Genomic DNA, 10,157 nt, shown 5'->3' on the forward strand with positions numbered 1-10,157 from the left:
TTCTATTGTCTATATCCTATTTTAAATGGAGTTTGCATCCCAGTTTTAAAATACTAAGCTTTTCAAAACACTAGTATATATAGATGTTGATAAATAAAGGAATCAAAAGAGCCAAAGAAATATATATAGGTTAATCTGCATGTTTTGGGAATTTAGCTGTTGAACTTTAGGCTGGAAATTGTTCTCTCTTGACCTTGAAATATTATAAGACTTTTACAGATGGCTTATCATACATTTGAAAGATTTATAAAATAAAAAATGGGGGTCAAGGGACAATTTTTTTTAAAGCATTCAAATGGATAAAACCAGCCTTGGAAATTCCTGGCTACAGGCCTGCTTAAGTATTAAGTAATAACTACATATATTACTATTGAGGGTAACATAATGATGGATGTGATATTTCTATATCATCATACCCCGATATATAGGTGTTACTACACTGCTTGCTATTTTTTGGTAATATGTAACATGTTTGATTAAGAAAAACAACTAGCTTGAATTGATTTTGTGTTCCAGTATAATTAAAATAAATTCTGCCTTTCTTTCTCTTTTTTTTTCTTTACTTCTCAGTTCCTGCAAGTGAATAAAAAACAGCCGCATTAGATAATGATATATTTCCGCACTTGTGAATATAAATTAAAATTTAATTACCGTTGATCAAATCTAAATACAGAAAATTTATTATAAATAAAATATTTAAAAATATATATGGTAAATTCAAAATGTATTAGTCGTTTCTTTTTATGCAGTTGATGCAATTTCTGTATACAACTTTATTATGACATCACAAACTTTTTAATTGAGCTATTGACCCCAAAAAATCTAGCTGTTATTAGGAGGCTTGAGGATACAAAAATTTCAACATTTTTTTTCTTTACAAATTTATCTATTTCACTATAAGATGTTACTTTATGATATGGCACTAAAATCAACAAAAATAATCATTTTGTTGACCTGTTATTTTTTTTTTAAATTTTCAAATAGGATGTACATGAAAAACTTGTTTTTATATTTGATTAATTTACAAATATTATAAATTAAAGCTTTTTTCATAAATATAAAATAAATTTTATCTACATGTATATTCACCAACCTAAAAGTTGTAAGTTAAAAAGTAACAACCCAATATTTTTTAGATATAAGAATTATGTTGTCAATTAGTATACCTAATCTCTGCAGCCTTCTTCTGTTGTCAATTTCCTGGAGCTTTTCAATTTTTTTGGAATCATTTTTGATGTCTTCTGATGTTTTTACAAAAAATTCTTTGAAAATCTGCCAAAAATTGCAGTAGATCTCTAGTGCATCACTCCCATCATGGTTGAGCTTTTTAGTGTGCAGGAATGACCTCTGAAACAGTGATAAAAAATAAATGAAAAAAAAGACACTCTGTTAGTGTCATAAGAAAAGCATTTACCAACAGGCAACTAGGGGCCTAGCCTGCCATAAAATGATAGTAAGAATAAGCCCTATTGGCATTTTCATGAAAGGTTTGAGGACATAAACAAATCAAAGTTGCATTTTCCAATATGACCTTGCTCAGCCATTTTTCCCGTCCCCTAACAAACTAGATAAGTCATTGAAATTTATAAACATCAGATGATTAAAGTTTCTGAAAATGTTTGATTTCACCCCCTTCCCCTCATTTTCATGATAAAGGTTTTAGGACTTCACCTAATTAAAGTTGCATTGGCCAATTTGACCTTGCTCAGCCATTTCTCCAATTCCATAATAATCTAGATAATTCTGTTTTGAGCACCCTCCCTCACCCTCACTTATTTTCTGAACTGGTCAAAAACCCTCAAATTAAATCAATCTATTTTCCTGCTAGATGTGTATTTAATGCAAATGCGAATATAATTAAAAACAGTGCTAAATACTTTTGAATATTATAATTTTCAGTTTAAATTCTTTTGATTATCTGACATATCACAAGCAACTTGGATAAGGTAAGATAATAAAAAAAATCGATTCGGCATCAGTACAAATATATAACACAAGCTGAATGGATGAATAGTTGTTTATAATGTCAAATGATAATTCTAATGCAACAACTTTGCAGCATTCATTTTGATTGGACAACGTCACATATTTAGGTAGCATCATTAGACAAGTGATGCTATGGGACGTATGCGCAAGCGCAGAACGCATATACCCCAAAATTTTAATAAATGTTTTTATGTTGTTTTCTGTCAGTTTCATTAGAATGCTAATGCGTTGACAGTAAAATTTGCGATCATTAAATCCCCAATTGATGCCGTCAGATCTTAAAATATAATTACAGTTATATCCTAAGTTACATATATATTCAGTGAAAATTAATACAATAAGAGCTGCACCAAAGTGCCAGCTCATAAGGTAACACTAACTGCCATCTTACACAAAGAATTTTTCTCACTCAGTGCCCACTAAAAAGTCCATTCTTAATGACTATGCGGTATGGGCTTTTCTCATTTTTAAAGGCTGTACGATAATCTGTAGTTGTTAATTTCTGAGTCATTTTGTCTCTTGTGGAGAGTTGTCTCATTGCATGCGTACCACATCTTCTTTTTTATATTTACTGTTTCTAACGCTAGTTGGAACCCCCAGGTTACTTGATGTTTGTAGAGCCTGGTTAATGGTTCATGCGATAATGCATTAATATTTTCCAGCTATTTCAAATTCATTACATGAAAATCACTGTTTTACAACACCGTTCACCTTGCCTATATGTTACAGAGCAGTGTTGTTTATAGCAACTGTAAATAATAAACACTACAGGCCAGCTAGCATTAGGCAGGAGGGTGACTGAGAACTAAAAGGTGCTTACAAAAGAAACAACATGTGTAAAGACTAAAGTGCATGATGTTATATTATTAACAATTAAAATGAAAACTTTTTTTTATATCATTTTTTACAAAACTTTTCTACATATGTCGTTGTAAATTACTAGTATGATACATAACTGCAGCCTATCTCTGGAATCTGACTGCTGCCCGGCAGATAAATACACTGCCAAGTAGTCCTCTGCAAACTTGTCAATTGCACATGACTGCACATCTTTACCAGCTTTTATGTCATTTATTAACTAAAACAAAAATGGCATTATTTTAATTCTTTATGCAGTTATGAGAACAATAATTTAACTGAACTTACAATTCATTAGGTACAGCAATGAGCATTATCATAGGAATATCTTGTCCCCCTCTCCTTGTGGGAAAAATTGGTGGATTATATAGGGAAACTAAGGGAATCACCCAAGAATGACTGTAGCTGACCCCTTCTTATGGCAATCAGAGCCCCTTCACCACTTTTAAAAGTTTCTGGATCAGCCACTGATTATCATTAATCCTCATTTTAGTTAAGAATCAAAACAAAATAGGTTTCTACAAACTTGTTTGAAGGGAAAATTATTACCTTGGGCACTTGTAAAAATTAAGGTTCATAATGACTTTTGTCAAATAGTATTTAGGGAGCTGCCTTTTTTTGGAGCGGGGGGGGGGGGGGGGGGTAGGATGAAATTTGAAAAAAGGCAGGATGAGAAACTCGGCAAAAAAGTAGGCAGGATGACAATTCATGTAAAAAAGGTCAGGATCAACTAAGAATAAAAAATGCAGGACGGAAAAGAGTGAAAAATAAAAATGCAGGACAGATTTTACAACTAAAAAAAATTACAGGACAAAAATTTTCATCCTATACAGCTACTTTTGCATAGGTACTATTTCTGTACTAAAAATCTGTAGTACTTGAAATTTACTTTTAATATTCAGTACTATTTTGTTACTTTAAAAATATTGTAATATTTAGATAAAATTGAGAATGGAAATGGGGAATGTGTCAAAGAGACAACAACCCAACCAAATTCAGTATAGTTTGTGATATCAATGCATTTTAGAAAGGATCAAGATTATAAATACTTGGATTTGTTAAAAAAAATTAAACCTATCAATTTCAGGTATATTTATCTGTGTTTTGTTTTAAACTGCTATTGTAATCATTAGCCAGTCCCCTGATGTTGTGATTTAGATATTCCAGCTTGTTCAGAAAATCACTTGACTTACTTGTAAATTATATATATATAATAATTTATGTCTAAACATGATTTAAATTTTATATATATTTGAAGAAAATTAGAGAGGAATCCAAAAAAAAAAATTATATTAATATTCTACAGCTAAAAAGATTTACCTTGAAAGCTAGATCAGTTTGGGCATTAAGCCATGGACTTCTTTTAAATTTTTCAAAATTTGGAAAAAATGGTGGGTTAAATACGACTTAAGTTTACTCGTATGAATCAATTTACATTGTCATTTTGGAACCTTTTAAAGCTGAATGGGCTTTGCTGATTATTGAAGGCCGTATGGTGACTTATATTTGTTAATTTCTGTGTAATTTTGTTCTGTTGTGGAGTTGTCTCATTTGCAATCATACCACATTTTTAACCGGATTTTTGTGACAAAAATGTCGGTTATTGATTTGGGGATGTACGGCGGTCGGGCGGGCGGTCGGTCGGTCGGGCGGGCGGGCGGGAATCAAATGTTGTCCGTGCATTAACTCATGAACCGTTCAACCAAAGCTTTTAAAATTTTAATATGTTGTTACTGACAACTAAATAAAGGTCAAGTTCAATAATGGCGATTTTGACTTTTACCGTTCAGGAGTTATGGTTCTTGAAAGATTGAAAAATGGAGTTTCCATTCGTGTCCCTGCATTTACGCATGAACTGTTCTACCTAAGCTTTCCAAATTTTAATATGTTGTTACTGATGACAAAATGGAGATCAAGTCCAATAATGGCGATTTTGACTTTTACCGTTCAGGAGTTATGGTTCTTGAAAGATTGAAAAATGGAGTTTCCAGTCGTGTCCGTGCATTTACGCATGAACTGTTCTACCTAAGCTTCCCAAATTTTAATATGTTGTTACTGATGACAAAATGGAGGTCAAGTTTAATAATGACGATTTTGACTTTTACCGTTCAGGAGTTATGGTTCTTGAAAGATTGAAAAATGGTGTTTCCAGTCGTGTTTGTGCATTTACGCATGAACTGTTTTACCAAAGCTTCCCAAATTTTAATATGTTGTTATTGATGACAAAATAGAGGTCAAGTTCAATAATGACGATTTTGACTTTTACCGTTCAGGAGTTATGGTTCTTGAAAGATTGAAAAATGGTGTTTCCAGTCGTGTCCGTGCATTTTCTCATGAACCATTCAACCAAAGCTTTTGAAATTTTTATATGTTGTTACTGATGGCAAATTAGAGGTCAAGTTCAATAATGACGATTTTGACTTTTACCGTTCAGGAGTTATGGTTCTTGAAAGATTGTGAAATGGCGTTTCCATTCACGTTGTTGCATTTACTCATGAACCATTCAATCTAAGCTTTTCAAATTTTAAGATGTTGATACTGATGACAAAATGGAGGTCAAATTTGATATTGACGATTTTCACTTTCACCATTCATCAGTAATGGTTCTTGTGATATTGCCAGGACACAAATAAATATTAATAAATCCGGTTTGCTGTCGTTGTGACAGCCTCTTGTATTTTATTTGTATTTGCCTGACAGCTTGTTTTTATAATAGTTTATAACTTACTACCAAATTCCTGTATCCTATCGAAATGGATAGAATATAAAACCCTAGCATTGTCTTCACTGCTATTAGTAATTTTAAAAAAGATTTCTTTCAATAGCATGATTTTCTTTTTCTTTTCTAGGTCTTGAACTGCTTTGGCAATGGTGTGAATGCCTTGGTTAATTGTTTTAAGCGTTGTTAATCTACACCCATCAGTTGTGCCCTGCAATGCTCTAAATATCTGAAAAACATGAAATGCATCTATTCTATATATTAAAAATTGTTCATCTGATGAACGGTTAGCCAATAATAAAGATGCTGCTGTTATGGCATGCGACAATGAAATGATGAATTTTATAAAAATGCAGTATGTCTGACCACATACTAGTCATATAGACCAAAATCCACTGATAAATCAGCGTATGATTTGACATTTGAAAGAGTGGTTGATATTATAGACAGAGCCTTTATTCGTGACAAAAAGTCTTCTATTGTCATCACTTTTGTACCAGTCTTGTTTACCTGATAAATTAAGTAAGACCTACTGTAATTCCTCTAAGCTTAAGGCTAACCTCGAGAAGCACTTCATTCAACAATATATGTACATGTATGTTGGTTACTATGTTATTCGTATTATAACATATTTGGCTAACATATGATTAAAAGATGTTATTTTCTGTGAATATTACTCTGAAATAGTCGGTTTATATTGCGACATAAGTAAAGACATATCGAATTTTAATACATACACTTAGGGACGACATCAAAAGTTCAATGTAAGATAAAAAACTTAATTCACATAGTTTTTTCATTGACCTCCCCACCCCCCTCTTAACTTAATTTGGGAAAAATTGATTTACCAATAGGGATATATGTAAAAATCTATTTTAGATATACAAAACTTGCAGAATTTTAACCCCCCACCCCCCAAACTATTTGATTTAAGTTTTTTTATCCTACATCGATCTTTTGATGCCGTCCCTTATAATGTCAACTTTCTTTAATGAAATTCGGACCCCGTTGGAAATGGATGCAGCTTGGTCTATGGTAAAAACTAGGGGGTTTAACAAAATCCCTCTTCTAAGGCACCTCAGTTTGATTAAGTGGACTCCATATATTCGTTATCTAAAATAAGGAATTAAAATGTATAATTTAAAATAATTGTTTAGAAAATAACAATTACAATGAGATAGCAGCTTATCAACCCACAAAAATTTGAAACAAAAATTGTAAAAGTAAAACTGAATATAAATTTGAAAACCAACTGTAGTCCTGCTGGAAAACAGGGCTTTTTTTTAAAACAGACATACTGCAATACGGGTCTGCTCATTACTGAAGGCTGTACATTAGCCTTAAGCTGACGATAACTTCTATGTCATTAAATCTACCTGGTTTGAAACGCTAATGTAGCATTCTTTTCTTGTCTATACCAGCCAGCACCTCCCACTTCCTGATGATGACATGTTTTCTTCATAAAAGTCCTTGAAGTACTGCCAAAAATTAGCAGTCACTTCAAGGACTTCACATGAGTCTAGCATATTTTTCTTATGAAAAAAAGATCTCTGTAAAAATAATGAAAAAAATAAATAAATTAGCTAATTTCAAGGTTCTATATTTTTAGGGTTTTCTAATTCATCTGGAAGTCGTTGAGCAGATAGATCTTGACCTGATAAACAATGTTACCCAATGTCAGATTTGCTCTTAATACTTTGGTTTTTTGAGTTATATGCCAAAAACTGCATTTTACCCCTATGTTATATTTTTAGCCATGGCAGTCATCTTGGTTGGTTGGCCGGGTCAACGGACACATTTTTAAACTAGATACCCACATGAGGATTGTGGCCAAGTTTGGTTAAATTTGGCCTAGTAGTTTTGGAGAAGATTTTTCTAAAAGTTAACGACGACGGACGCCAAGTGATGAGAAAAACTCAAAAACGAATGGACAACTGTCATCTTTTTGATTTGGTACAGGCATTTTCAATTGTTGAAAAAGGTAAATTAAACCTGGTTTTATAGCGCTAAACATCTCACTTTGTGTGACAGTCTAATCAAAATCCGTTATATTTACATTGATGTGTGAACTAAACGACCAAAACTAAATAGTCAAAATATGGATACAGCAGTCACCATCGTCATTTTTAAAGAAACAAATGTTTCGCGTTTCAAATTATACGATCATGCAAAACCTTGAAAACACACGCCTTGGCTTAAGTTATATTGAAAGAAATAATTATTCAATTACTCTCTTGATTTAAATGAGAAAAGATCACAAATAAGCAGAAACTAAACTAACTTTTTTAATTCCACACCAATATTGGTACTTAAGATTGGGTTGAGAAAAGGTAACGCTTTGATCGATTTGATCATTATGTATTCTAGTTTAGAGTTCATTCTAATTATAATGAGGTCATTGAATTACTTCGTGTTTTTTTTCATATTTTGAAGTACAAAAAGTAATGCTGTTTACAATTTAGTACAGTGGTATTGTATTAGAGCATTTCTCCCTACACATGAGATTGATGTAGCATTTGCAGCTGGACGTTTACACAAATCAATCCACCAACCCATTCATTATGTGTCTTTAAGCTATAAAAAAAGTATCAATTTACTTTTACAATTAGTCGTATAAGTTAAAGTTTCCGTTCTGATACAAACAAGCATATCGAATTGTAAACCCTGCTGTAAGGAAAGATAAATACATTTTACAGCATTTGTGTTTTTTTATACCAGCAAGATCTTAAAAAATCCTCACTCAAGTTTTAAATAGTTTCCTTGGTTCTGGATAAAAGCTTTGAAGATTTTTTTTAACCATTCAAATAGAAAAAAATATCATCGGTCCGACATTTAAAAAGCACCCTGCCACTTTTAATATCATTACTTCAAAAAGTTCTGGTTTGAATTCGGGAAGAAAACTATCTGCTTAATCAATTCAAATATTTTCACGGTCTCTGAAACCATCAATACGTAATTTGCTCCAAAAAGTCTTATAATATATTAGACCCTTTCTAATTTTTTGGGAGTTCATAAAATACATTTCTTTACATATATGAACGATATCGACAAACGTTTGCAAATATAAAACACACATTTGACAGCATTTACATTGGTTGCAAATGTTTTATAAACTGCGGGCTCTCAAAACTTTGCATACGTCTGTAAAGATGTGTTGCAAATATCAATATTTATCAAAATAAGTACAATACTGGAAAGTAGAATTATATATATATAGTAAATAAAATGCATTTCTTTACAGACATGAACGATATCGACAAACGTTTGCAAATATTACACAAACATTGGTTGTAAATGTTTTATAAACCGCGGTCTCTCAAAACTTTGCATACGTGGGTAAAGATATGTTGCAAACATAAATATTTATCAAAGTAACTATAATACTGGAAAGTAAAAGTAAATAAAATGCATTTCTTTACATTCATGAACGATATCGACAAACGTTTGCAATTATTACACAAACATTTGACAGCATTTACATTGGATGTAAATGTTTTATAAACCACGGTCTCTCAAAACTTTCCACACGTCTGTAAAGATATATTGCAAAAAAACTACAATAACTACAATACTGTATAAGAACATAAAATACATTTCTTTACATGTATGAACGATATCGACAAACGTTTGAAATTTTACACAAACATTTGACAGCATTTACATTGGTTGTTAATGTTTTATAAACCGTTGTCATTCAAAACTTTGCAGACGTCTGTAAAGATATTTTGCAAATATCATTATTTATCAAAATAACTATAATACTGGAAAGTATTAGTAAATAACATACATTTCTTTACATACATATTGACCAACAATCAAGCCAAATTACATGTACAGTGGATGTCCATGATGAGTTAAACGCATCAGTTTATAGTCAAGAGTCCGATTTTAATGTACCCGCCGCGGGCGTTGAAAGTTTGTTACATGTACTTGATAATGGAAATTACACCCTTTTTAATGTAGAGGAAATTGAGCTAGATACAAACTGGAACTCAGAGATTGGGGACATTTTTACAATCCCTCCTGCTACAAAAAAGCCTAAAACATCATCTTCAATTACATCACATAGAATTCTGACTAGTGATACAGTTATCCAAATAAAAAGAGAGAAACTTGAGGAAAAACAAAGAAAAGAAAAACAGAAGGAAAACAGAAAAATTAAAGCTGAGGAACAAAAAGAAAGAAGTTAAGAAAGAAGTAAAGAAAGTGCTGAAAAATCAAAATATAAAATAGTAGAATAATGCTATAATACAAGAATACAAAACCATAATTACTTCAATTTATTCAGCAATAATATATTCTCTATCTATATTACTAGAAACTAGATGAGTTTGAATCCCTTCTTGGTATCTTTCACATGTTTTTTTTATAAACATAAACGAGTAGAACAATTAGATTCTTAGTACTGTCGATTAATCGGTGAATGAACTGTCTTCAACCATGAGTAATTTACAGTTATGTTTTCACGGCGAGTTTTTAAATATTTATGTAAAAGTAAAAAGATGCTCGATTGCAAATGAGGCAACTCTCCAACAAGACCAAACATGCCAATACCGTACGGTCACGGTGTTTTTTAAAACTATTTTTCATACTA

At 31.7% G+C, this 10,157-nt stretch overlaps 1 long non-coding RNA gene across 1 annotated transcript; it reads right to left on the minus strand.

Annotated features, from left to right (window-relative positions):
- Window positions 1-499: 499 nt before the first annotated feature.
- Window positions 500-3,060, minus strand: LOC139494796 (uncharacterized). Its single transcript, XR_011657154.1, has 3 exons — window positions 2,927-3,060; window positions 1,167-1,347; window positions 500-573 (listed from the first exon to the last, which is right to left on the minus strand). It is a non-coding gene; the product is annotated as an uncharacterized lncRNA (long non-coding RNA).
- Window positions 3,061-10,157: the final 7,097 nt, after the last annotated feature.

Source organism: Mytilus edulis, chromosome 11 (assembly GCF_963676685.1).
Source record: "Mytilus edulis chromosome 11, xbMytEdul2.2, whole genome shotgun sequence".
NCBI lineage: Eukaryota > Metazoa > Mollusca > Bivalvia > Mytilida > Mytilidae > Mytilus > Mytilus edulis.